At 38.0% G+C, this 11854-nt stretch overlaps 1 long non-coding RNA gene across 1 annotated transcript; it reads right to left on the reverse strand.

The window, feature by feature from the left end:
• Nucleotides 1–1145: 1145 nt before the first annotated feature.
• LOC146062718 (uncharacterized) lies at nucleotides 1146–1699 on the reverse strand. Its single transcript, XR_014471485.1, has 3 exons — nucleotides 1608–1699; nucleotides 1427–1512; nucleotides 1146–1285 (listed from the first exon to the last, which is right to left on the reverse strand). It is a non-coding gene; the product is annotated as an uncharacterized LOC146062718 (long non-coding RNA).
• Nucleotides 1700–11854: the final 10155 nt, after the last annotated feature.

Raw genomic sequence — 11854 nt, forward strand, 5'->3', positions numbered from 1 at the left:
ATTCGAACTGGGACCTTCCTCCAAAAAATGACGTTGGTGGGTTCTATCTACTGACGGAGATCTAAATACTTCAAATCTGTTATGGTGAGGATTTTCACGATATGAGGGGAACCGACCCCTATAGTTTCTTCTGGATTGAAAATTCTCTCTCTGGTCATTATGATCATATCTATTGGATCTATAAGTATGTCCATATTGCTCGTTGTGTCTATGGGAATTTATCCCCTGTCTACCATAATCAAATTTGTTATAAGGGGTCCTTCTGTGATTATCTCTGTAGGGGTGTTCTCTGTAGGGGTGTTCTTCCCTTTGAGGTTGGAAACGTCTGATGTTATACTGAGGGTTCTTAATTTCTTTAGGCCAATTGTGAACTTGGCCATTGGCATAATCTTTCTTGTCCCGAGTAAACTTTTTTTGTTTTCTCAAAATTATTTCTTTTTCCAGTTTACTCATTTTATTTTGTAGATCGGTTGTTTCCCTTTTGAAATCCTCATTCAGATCAAATTTGGATAGTGAGGATTCGAGTTTTCCGATTTCATTATCGATTAATATAAGTTCCTTTTTACGTTCATTGACCAATAGATTGATAAGTTTGGTGGAACAATCGTCCAAAATTCAATTCCAGTTTTTCAAGAACGAAACATTGTCGCTTCCATAGGTCGGGCTTTTTTGTATTCTTAATCCTCGCGGGATACGCCCTATTTCTAGGTACTTCTCTAGCGTGATGATGTCGTACCAGCCTTTCAAATCTTTTGTTCCCAATTTTTCCAGAGTATTAAGGTATCCATAATAATCGTTATCGTTGTCTTCCATCTCTGACACCTGCTCATCTTCTGAAAATATGCTTTTGGCATTAAAAGATCTTTTAGTTCTGTCATTGAGAAAATGCATGGCTGCAACGTGTGGAATCTAACAGCAAAGATGATATCGAGAAAAAGAAGGCCACACAATGCGCTCAGTGAATTTAGTTAAGCAGCAACCCTGAGGGGGTCCCCTGTTAGATAGGACCCAGTATAGAAATAGAGAGAAAAGGGGTTTTCAGGGTGCGCTAGGACCTTTCAATTATTTAAGACAGTATGGTTTAAAATAGGAAAATTTTAATAAACATTTGCTCACAGAGCATAGCAGTATAAACAAAGGTCGAATTGATACACTTTACAATGTATAAAATGACATAAACACAATTCAGGTCAACAGTCGAAATGCGCCCAATAGGCCCAACGCGTTTCGTCGTGAACACGACTTCCTCAGGGGCACAATACAACAGTAGGCAACGATGGTCACACTGTGAATTACAGTAAATACAAATAAATACAATGTCCATAAATTGGATAAAAACAAATAATAAGAAGAGGGTAATAGGTTGAGCAGGTGTAAGAAAAGGGAGAAGGAAAACGATTAAATATTGGTCCTTTGGATCACATACCAGTCAATGGTTTAGGGTTTGGACACCAACCAAATATAGAAATTTCACAAAGAGGAGATGTCCTTAGGTGATTATAACATAATGTCCTAGAATTAAAGTTCAATAAAATCCTCAGTATAACATTTCGCTTAATTCAAAACAGATTATTTTCCTTTTGAAGTATGATGAAAAAAGTACATACCACCAGCTTGTTTACAGATGGATAAACAAATAGAGAAACCATTCAAAGTTATACGGCTATAATGACCACTTTCAATTGTAGATAGATAAGGGGAATCTGGTGAAGTGAATAAGATTGACACTCTATTATAATCAATTCAGCAACCTCTGCAAGTAGGGTAGAGATATATATAAATAAAACCCAGGATGATAAACTAGTTGCTATGAAATGTTGTGAAGTACACACTTATAACTTGTAGTCCCCAAGTGCCATTTTTTCATTGTTTTATTATTGTATTCAGGCTCCTTGACAAGCTACTTCAAAGTGTGTGTTAGTGCCGGCAAATGATGCTGAAAGACACAGTGGGTCATTAGTATACACAGCAACACAACAACATCATATACATTTACTCTAATTTTTTGTTTTACTTTTTATAAACTTTTTTATTTTGCTTTTCCTTTTTGAAATGTTTATTTTACTTTTTTTTACATTTTTTTTAATAGATACTTTTTTAAACTTTTTTTTTAGTAGATAACTTCAGCTTTGGTCAATTGTGTTGAATCAAGAAAATTCATGGGATGAAATTTCTGTTTGATGGATTTACATCTTCCATGATTTATCTGCATCCTTAGCACATCAACCAATGTATATTTTATCCTCTTCATCTCAGCATTAATATCCCCTCATGACATGCCCTCTGCATCTTGACTGTTTGTTTTCTATAAAATGTTTTGCCTGGCACTCTTTTGCCATTGGCACTATTATAGTTCATATGCTCGGCTAATTTCAAGTCCAAATCAAATGCCACATGATGTTGGAAGACAGGTTGTGCATATTTCTGAATTTGCCAATTGTGTTCACTTTTCACAAACTGTTGTCCAGGTCAGTGGAGAGGACAGCCAGGGGAATATATTTCAAAGGGTGGTTATGTGTTCCTATCATTTCTGGTGCACATGTGCTGAGCATCATGGGTTTTCAGGAATATAGAACATTTGAAATGTTGCAGGATATCTGGATTTCCATTGACAATGAAACCAGTACAGAACTGACATTCATATTGTCATGGTGATGTGCATCTTGGGTTCCAGGTCCCTTAAGGCCCCTCCAGGTCTCCAGCTCCATTCTGGTGTCCAGGTGTTTAGGTCCACCTAAATGTACAGGTCCATTGAGGTGTTTAGGTCCATCCAGTTGTCCAGGACATCCAGCTGTTCAGGTCCATACAGGTATCCATATCCATCCAGGTGTCCATCCATACCTCCAGGTCTGTCCATGTCCATCCAAGTATCCATTAAATTGTACCACTGGGCCATTAATTTACCAAATGGTCAATACAAACAGCATCTGTATCCATTCTTCCTTAGTCCAGCAGATGGCTTGCTGCATTGCATCAATTCAATTTTTGAGACCTTCTTTTAGAACAGCCACCTCTGACTTAGTTGACTTAACTGTCTACCAAGCACTGCCTGCTTATTCCTTACCTTGTCAATAAGTTCTATCAACAGTCGTTCATCTGTTAAGTTGAGGTTTCTACTGGCATATCTTATGCAGGTGTGTCAACCAGCTTCAACAGTACAACTTTTTCATTAGGGTTTATGTCACATCCTTTTGCATTAGGTTTACATTGCTGACAATGGGAGCCTCCATGTTCATTGCTGAATTAACATCTATACAATCAACAGTAGACATTGTACATGGTTTTGTTATAGTGATCTTCCTATTGATCTGTGAATTTTATAATATAAGCAAAATTCTTTGTGGCGAATTTATTCACATTATTTTTACTAAAAACATTTCCACATTACTTTATTAATACGTTAATATATTACATTTACATATTAAATTACAAAAAAAAAAAAGCACTATAGTGAGCCTTGTAATATTAAGCCTATCTTCATATAGCATAATCATAGGCTCCATGCCTCTACACAGCTTTTTCTGCCTGCGGACAGTGGAATCTGAGCTACGACCAGTATGATCAGCTATGTGTGTACGGTGGTCATACAAGATGATCACTGTAGAATCAAAAGAAAAAAAAAAGTTTACTTACCTACAGTACATCCAAGGACCGCTGATCAGTGCTGATCTGCCAGTCACTGGATCTCCATGCTGCTGTGACTCCCAGGGAAGTAATTTGATACTGTGATGTGACAGCTCACTTTACACTGGGAATCACAGCAGCAACATTCAGTATGATCTTTGATGATTCTGGTGCACTGAACACCAGGCTCTTGGTCTTGTACTTATAATTGTCATGTGCAGTGGTGTCACGACATTGGGGGGTACTAACCTCTTTATTAAGATAAATGTATACAGATCATTTTCCTAGGGCCCCATGGTGTCTTACTCTTGATTTGCAATAGTGGCATTGTACACTGGGCAATGGAATTATAGAGGCTGTCTTATGAGATTTTGTATAAGCCCCTTAGATCTCTAGCTATACAACTATTGTCATCATTCATTATGCAATAGCCTTAATAAATGTCCCTATCTTTCAATTGCAGTGCAGACTGTATGTGTAGTCTGCTCCGTCAAGTCAATATTTAAAATCATGTGGCAATACAGTATATGCATTTGGTACACATTTGTTTACACCATGAAGATCCTATATAGTAATTGTAATACTACCATGTATTCATTGTCTTGTTTCATGTTTTGTCATATGAAATCGCTATAACGCTATTTTTTCTCTGTGTAAACCTTATCTACAATAAATTCAACTATAAATTGGCAAATATGCTTTAACTAAAATGGAATATTTTCCAATATTTCTGCATGGGGATGTCAATTTTAATTAATTCTGATGTATGAACAAATTATTGAAGGGAAATACATGAGCGCTTTTTACGCTGATTGAATATTTTACAGCTGTCAAAAATATTTTTTTTTTTTTCACAATTTGTTGTAACATTCATTTTGATAAAAATGGAAAATAAAAGTAGAAAATGGATCAACATGAGATGAGGGCTTTAATTAAAAGACCACAAAAATGGCTCATGACTTCCTATGATTGTGATGTGAATTATAATTAAAGTGTATGTCCACATACATATTAAGCTTTTTTACTCGCCATCAATTTTCCTTAACAAATAGTACTGTGGCTGTCTCATGGATGTATACATATAGGTGTGTGTGTGTGTGTGCATATATACATATATATATATATATATATATATATATATAAAATCATATAGGCGGCACACCAGCAAATAAATAGAAGTAGGCTCTGTTTTCTGCAACGTTTCGATGCTTTATTCACCACATCGTCTTCAGGCAATAAAAACACAGCAAACCCATGTACCTTATATCCCCACCATAAGACACGTGTAACAGGTAACCCAGCCCACCGCAGGGAGGAGGACACCTGAGATGACGTCACTCCCACACCTGGTCAGTGACCATGGCAACCAGACACTGTGTGATTAAAAACAAGGATTCCAGCATAAGACATCAGACAGGCTTTACATATAAATAAGTACATGACTGAAAAAATAATGACGCAATGATGCAGTGATAAATTAAGTCACTAGATATACCCAAATACATACTAGCAACATAGAAGCTGTACTCTTGAAGCATATATAAGAAACAAGTGTATAAAAAATTACAAAAATGCATGAAGACCAAGATATTAATTTAAACCATAAGGGGACAAGGTGTTTAAACGAAATATCCACCTTGATTCGCACTGCAATAATTTTAAAGAGCGGTCACCTCCACGTATATCAGCCGGTATGTGATCAAGTACAGACAAATTATGTCCTGCCTCCAGAAAATGCCTGGAGACGGGTTGATCACTATGCCCCGTTGAAAGTGCCGTGCGTATAGCATGCCTATGTGCGGCCATGCAAACTCGTAATGTGCAATCAGTTTTACCAATGTAACTGAGTCCGCACGGACAGGTAATCATGTAGACAATGTATGGAGTCATGCATGACACACGATGTCTGATAGTGTAGCGCCTGCCGCTATAGGGATGGCAAAAGCTATCGCCAACCACCAGTGAGCGGCAGGTCGTACAGTTCAGACACCTATAGCAACCTTTACGATTGCCCAGTGTTGGAGCCGCCGTAGCCGCGAGAGAGGGACGGGCGATGTCTGCCTTCATCACCCAATCACGGATATTGCGGCCCCTAGTGTAACAGGGCATAATACGGGTAGAATTGATCACAAGCTCCGGATCAGATTGGACAATTGGCCACAGTTTTTTACAAATCTTATTGATACCAATGCTGGCGGTGTTATAATGATTAACCCAGGGCAGGCGCGGGGCTTCTGCGCTGGATCTCGTCTGGTTAGATAAAAGTTGTTGCCGTGGGATCAACATGACCCGACGTTTAATAGCTCAAGATCATAGCCCCTATCAGAAAACTTAGCCAGCATGGCATCAATCTGAATATTAGCTTGTTCATCAGAACTACAGATCCTGCGAGCCCGCAGGAACTGGGAAAAAGGGAGACCCTCTTTTAGAGGTTTGGGGTGAAAACTGGCCGAGTGCAAAATAGTGTTCCTATCAGTACTCTTTTGAAACAGAGTAGTGTGGAACCGCCCCCCCTGTAACGTCACTGCCACATCAAGGTAATTGACAGTATGCTCATCCATATTATACGTCAATTTAATGGGGCTATCTGATTTGTTATGACTATCGATGAAGTGCTCAAACTCAAGACGAGAAGCCGCCCAGAGCAAGAACACATCATCGATATATCGAACAAAAAATGTTACCTTCCCAGCAGCAAGAGGGTTAAGAAAAAATATATCCTGTTCTACCCTTATCATGTAGGTGTTGGCATACGATGGGGCCACATTGGACCCCATCGCACACCCCGACACCTGTAGGAAGAACTTCCTATCAAAAAGGAAGTAATTAGAGGTGAGGATCATGTGCAAAAGATCACAAATAAGCTCAGAATCAGGGCCTATGTACACCTGATGTGTGGTAATTAAATCTCGTACAGCACAGATCCCCTCATCATTAGGTATTACAGTGTACAAACTACTGATGTCGACACTGCACAGTAGACAGTTTTCAGGTAAATTCTCAATGCTAGCTAACTTGTTAAGAAAAGCAGTTGTATCAATCAGATGATGTTTATAGTCAACAATACAGGGTTGCAGCAACGTATCAATATACACAGCACAGTTTTGGAACAGAGACCCGCGGGCAGCAATGATGGGGCGCCCAGGAGGATGTTCAAGATTCTTGTGTACCTTCGGGAACGTGTACATCAGAGGTACAACCGGGCACTTGGGTACCAATGCGTTGGCTAATGATTGATCAATGCACCCATCATTGACAGCCACCGCAAGTCTCTGCTCCAGGCGTTTCTTAAACACAGCAGTAGGATCACCGTCAAGGGCACGGTAAACTGAGACATCGTTTAATTGCCGCAAAATTTCATTGCGGTAGTCCTCAGTATTCTGAATGACGATCGCCCCGCCCTTGTCGGCGGGACGAATCACCACATCAGTATAGGTCGACAATGAGTGTAATGCATTATATTATTTATTAGGCAAGTTATGAAACACCCTGGTTTTGGTAGAAGAATTAATCATACTGTGCACCTCAGAGTCCAGCATACGTGAGAAAGTCTTAATAGAGTGGTTAGTAGACTGTGGTTCAAAGTTTGATTTTCGCTGCAGTTTACGCAGCTGAGGTGGTATAATACTGTCCGCTCTGGTATCAGGTAAGTTCTTAAAATGTTCGTGTAACCTGAGCTGGCAGTTAAGGCGAAATTTCTCTATTTCCCAGTCAAAAGCTCTAAATTGACTGGTCGGTACATATGATAAACCACGTCCTAATACTTTAGCTTCATCTGAAGTAAGATATACTTAAGTATATTATTATTGATATTAATTTTTTATACACTTGTTTCTTATATATGCTTCAAGAGTACAGCTTCTATGTTGCTAGTATGTATTTGGGTATATCTAGTGACTTAATTTATCACTGCATCATTGTGTCATTATTTTTTCAGTCATGTACTTATTTATATGTAAAGCCTGTCTGATGTCTTATGCTGGAATCCTTGTTTTTAATCACACGGTGTTTGGTTGCCATGGTCACTGACCAGGTGTGGGAGTGACGTCATCTCAGGTGTCCTCCTCCCTGCGGTGGGCTGGGTTACCTGTTACACGTGTCTTATGGTGGGGACATAAGGTACATGGGTTTGCTGTGTTTTTATTGCCTGAAGACGCTGTGGTGAATAAAGCATCGAAACGTTGCAGAAAACAGAGCCTACTTCTATTTATTTGCTGGTGTGCCGCCTATATGATTTTATTCGTGGAGTTCCCGTCCTGAGGTTTCTCTTTTGGCTTGGCACCCGCCACTACTGCAAGATTGTGCGAGCGTGCCGTCTACCAAGTGTCTATATATATATATATATATATAGATATATATATCTATATATTTATATAGATATATATATCTATATATATATATATATATAAACGATGTGCTCTGCACTCAGTGCCAATAGGCAGCAGCGTGTCCGGTGCTAGCGATCCAGGAAGCAGGAGAAATATAAGGCAATATTGTCCAGCACTCAGACTAGTAACAGCAAGTCAAATAGAAAGAATGACAAAACCCACGGGTAATGCTGTCAACGTTTCGGATAGTGAAATCCTTTATCAAGACATAGATGTATAGATATCTATGTCTTGATAAAGGATTTCACTATCCGAAACGTTGACAGCATTACCCGTGGGTTTTGTCATTCTTTCTATTTGACTTGCTGTTACTAGTCTGAGTGCTGGACAATATTGCCTTATATATATATATATATATCTATATATATATATCTATATATATATATAGATATATATAGATATATATATAGATATATATATATAGATAGATACAATTGATGACAATTTAAACATTCAGTATTTAATATAAAATATAAAACGTACAGGTACAAGAATAAAAATGAGCCATTTTTTTAGGGTATCACAAATATACAATTGGTGAACATGAATGATTGCTGTTCAATTCAGGAGATCTTGATCACAGTTAGCCCAACGCGTTTCATCATATCATGACTTCATCAGGGGCAGATATTGTAATCAGCAATGACTGTAAATTGTAATACATAACATCAATAATAAATTCATGAATCATTCCACAAAAAAAGGGAGAGAAGGAGAACAAGTGGAGGAGATGGAGGTGGAAAAAAAGGACCAAAAATGGACAACCCAAGAATCACTGGGTATAGCTACCCGTAAACACCACGTGGTGATAATTAATGGTACACATACCCATATGTGTCTTAAATATAATTTGCAGCTTGGTGCCTCAGAATATATCCGGTGTAATTTCAGCAATCTATATAGATTTTCAAGAAATCGTATCAAATTTTCACCAATAAACTTAGTGGTGGAACAAACTTCGGGAGTGAAGATGTTTTACATACCGTAAAGGAACAAGAGGTATCTATGTATGTCCTATATACAATTTTCAGCATGATGTCTCAGAAACATTCCAATGCGATTTCAGCAATCTACACAGATTTTACAAAAAGTCATATTTTGATCCATATATTTGATGGTAAATAAACTACGTATATAGAAATATTTTACATACCATAAAGATAAGATGACCCCAAAAGAAATGTCAAAATTTTGCCAGATGTATAGAATCTAAGTAATGGAATCATCTTAATTTTAGAGACAATCCAGAAAAAATATGCAAGTTCATTTCATTGGTCATACCCAGAATAAAATGGTACTTACTATTAGAGAGATCAGGAACAACAACCAGCAGCAGGGGTTCACCAGTGCGAGTGATAGCCCTGTGTAACTAGTAGGTTTATATAGCAATCGGAGTGTGACATCACTTCCGGTATTATCAAAAGGAAGAAAGAAGGAAATATATATATATATATATATATATATATATATATATATATATATTTCAATGCTGTCACACTCCCGCCACCCCCGCTGGGGTTAATGTGCTCCGGTGCTCTCCCACAGGGCATCAGCCAAACGATACAATAGGAATGAATAGGCAGCACTCGAAGTCTTGTGAATCAAATAATCAGTGTATTCAATAAAAGATCAACGTTTCGGGGAGTGATCCTGTACAGTTTCAAATATCTTCCACTTACAAGAATACTATCATTTCCAAACACCATTCATATCCTGAGTATTTGGAGGATAACAACCTTTTGCAGAGAGAAAATTGTTAAATATCCTTCCTCCACAGAAGAACACCATCTAAATTCACCTACAGTATACAGCAGTGGTAGCAACCTCCAGTCCTCAAGAGCTACCAACAGTTCACGTTTCTAGATCACCTGGCTGGGACACAGGTGCACTCATTACTAACTGACACATTATAAATGATCCACAGGTGGAGCTAATTACTTTACTTATGATTCTGTTAGGAGACATGGAAAACGTTAACTGTTGGAAGCTCTCAAGGACTGGAGTTGGCTATCCCTGGTATAGTGCTAATCGGGCATACGCCTGCAATTAGCAGAAAATAACCCCAAATCTTATCAGCTTCAGAAAATGCACCACCTTGACCTGAACACATCACCAGGGACATATTTAAGAAACACCATTGTTTGGTTATAAACCATCAATATCTATTAAATTAAAAAAGTAATGAACTATAGTAATGTTAAAAAAAACTTATTGTCCCCAGCACAACTTTTTCCCTATCCAAAGCATTCGTATCTCTGCAGCAAAGATATATAATCAGTTATTTGATACCAGTTATAAAAAAATAAACACAAAGTTTGACCAAAATGACCAAAGTTTAAATTATATTAAATAACCACAATTAATCCCAATCTATAGGTGTATTGGATAGTTATTGAAGATAAAAAAACAGTAGATTTATGTACATAATGTGATGCCCCTCAGTAAGAAGATCTATTCTAGTAGACAGAGTGATGGTAGTCTTAATGAAATTGAAATTCAATAACATTTACTGGTTTAAAGGATTTAATCTTATTTATAGTACAATCAGAATCTTTTGGGCCTGGTTCATTTTGGCTTTGGACATGGCATCACTATTCCCAAAATCAAATTCAAAGTTCAAAGTTACACTAGTTAAATGCCAGTCAAAATGACAGCTTTCTGCAATGTACTTTCACTTGGGCTGCAACAGAGGAGTGGCCTCTAGTGGTCTGTGGCAGTACTTCAGTTCATAGAGGGAAGGATGACAAATGTTGCCTGTGAAAGCCTAAGTTTATAATTTTGTAGCAATATTCAAATGGACTTAAACTTATTGAAACGTATTGAACTAAACACCATTTTAATTTAAAGTGAACAAATGTAAAGCAATTTTTTAAGATTTCGAACACTTGTTAACAAAGCGCTGTACACACTGAACTATAACTTCTGGAATCGGCATACCGTCGCCAGGTCAAGAAAGAAATGGATTGTATTCTACTAGAGAATATAGAGGGCGCCTGAATATGAGTTGTCTTCCCAAAGCTGCTGCTGGGATATAGGGGTAGTCACTCCCTATGGGTGATACACAGAAAAAAAAGACAAAGAAGCAGCGCTGGAACTACAATGAAAGAGACTTTATAAATTTAAATACTGTATTTACTTTATATAAGCTATATTAATAATGACATCACATAAACATACATACATAGATCAATATAAAAGTTAATAAAATAAAGATCTCACTCGCAGGATGGATAATGGAGCTTGGGGTATCATAGAGCTCTATAGGGATTTCAACAGGTAAGTTCACCAAGGCTGTTATTGTTATTGCTGTTACCACAGTTTTTTGGATGGTAATAAAATTCACAAATCCTCTCTATTTGTACAGTGTCCTCATATGGTGCCACTGGAGGTGTCTGTAGAGTTGGTCTACAGGAATTTGTAAATGGAGCCCGAGTCCTCTCTGGTGGTGCGGCGCCCCCAATGGCCACTGCTCCATTAAAGGGCAGATTTCAGGATGTAGATATAGTTATCCTATAACAGGTGACTTTTGAGTAGTGGATTTCACCTGAAGGTATGCAGTTAAATGATTTATTGGGGGGGCCACAATGGGTCCTGTATGGATTTGTTCAGGAAGGCAGTAAACTCAAACAGGTGGCTATAGATGTTTGTAGCTCACCTGGAGATAATTGCCTAATGGATGTCCCAATGGAAACTGATGGAGGTCCAATAGACAAGATGGTCCATTTGCTGGTTCCCCCAAATAACAGTGGTGTAGAAGAAATGGATGGTAATTTCCAATAGCTTTTTAATCCAATCCTGGAGTGGTATGGCATACATCTTACGCGTTTCGCACATGGGCTGTG

The sequence above is a fragment of the Crinia signifera genome, chromosome 3 (assembly GCF_055691185.1).
Source record: "Crinia signifera chromosome 3, ASM5569118v1, whole genome shotgun sequence".
Classification (NCBI taxonomy): Eukaryota; Metazoa; Chordata; class Amphibia; order Anura; family Myobatrachidae; genus Crinia; species Crinia signifera.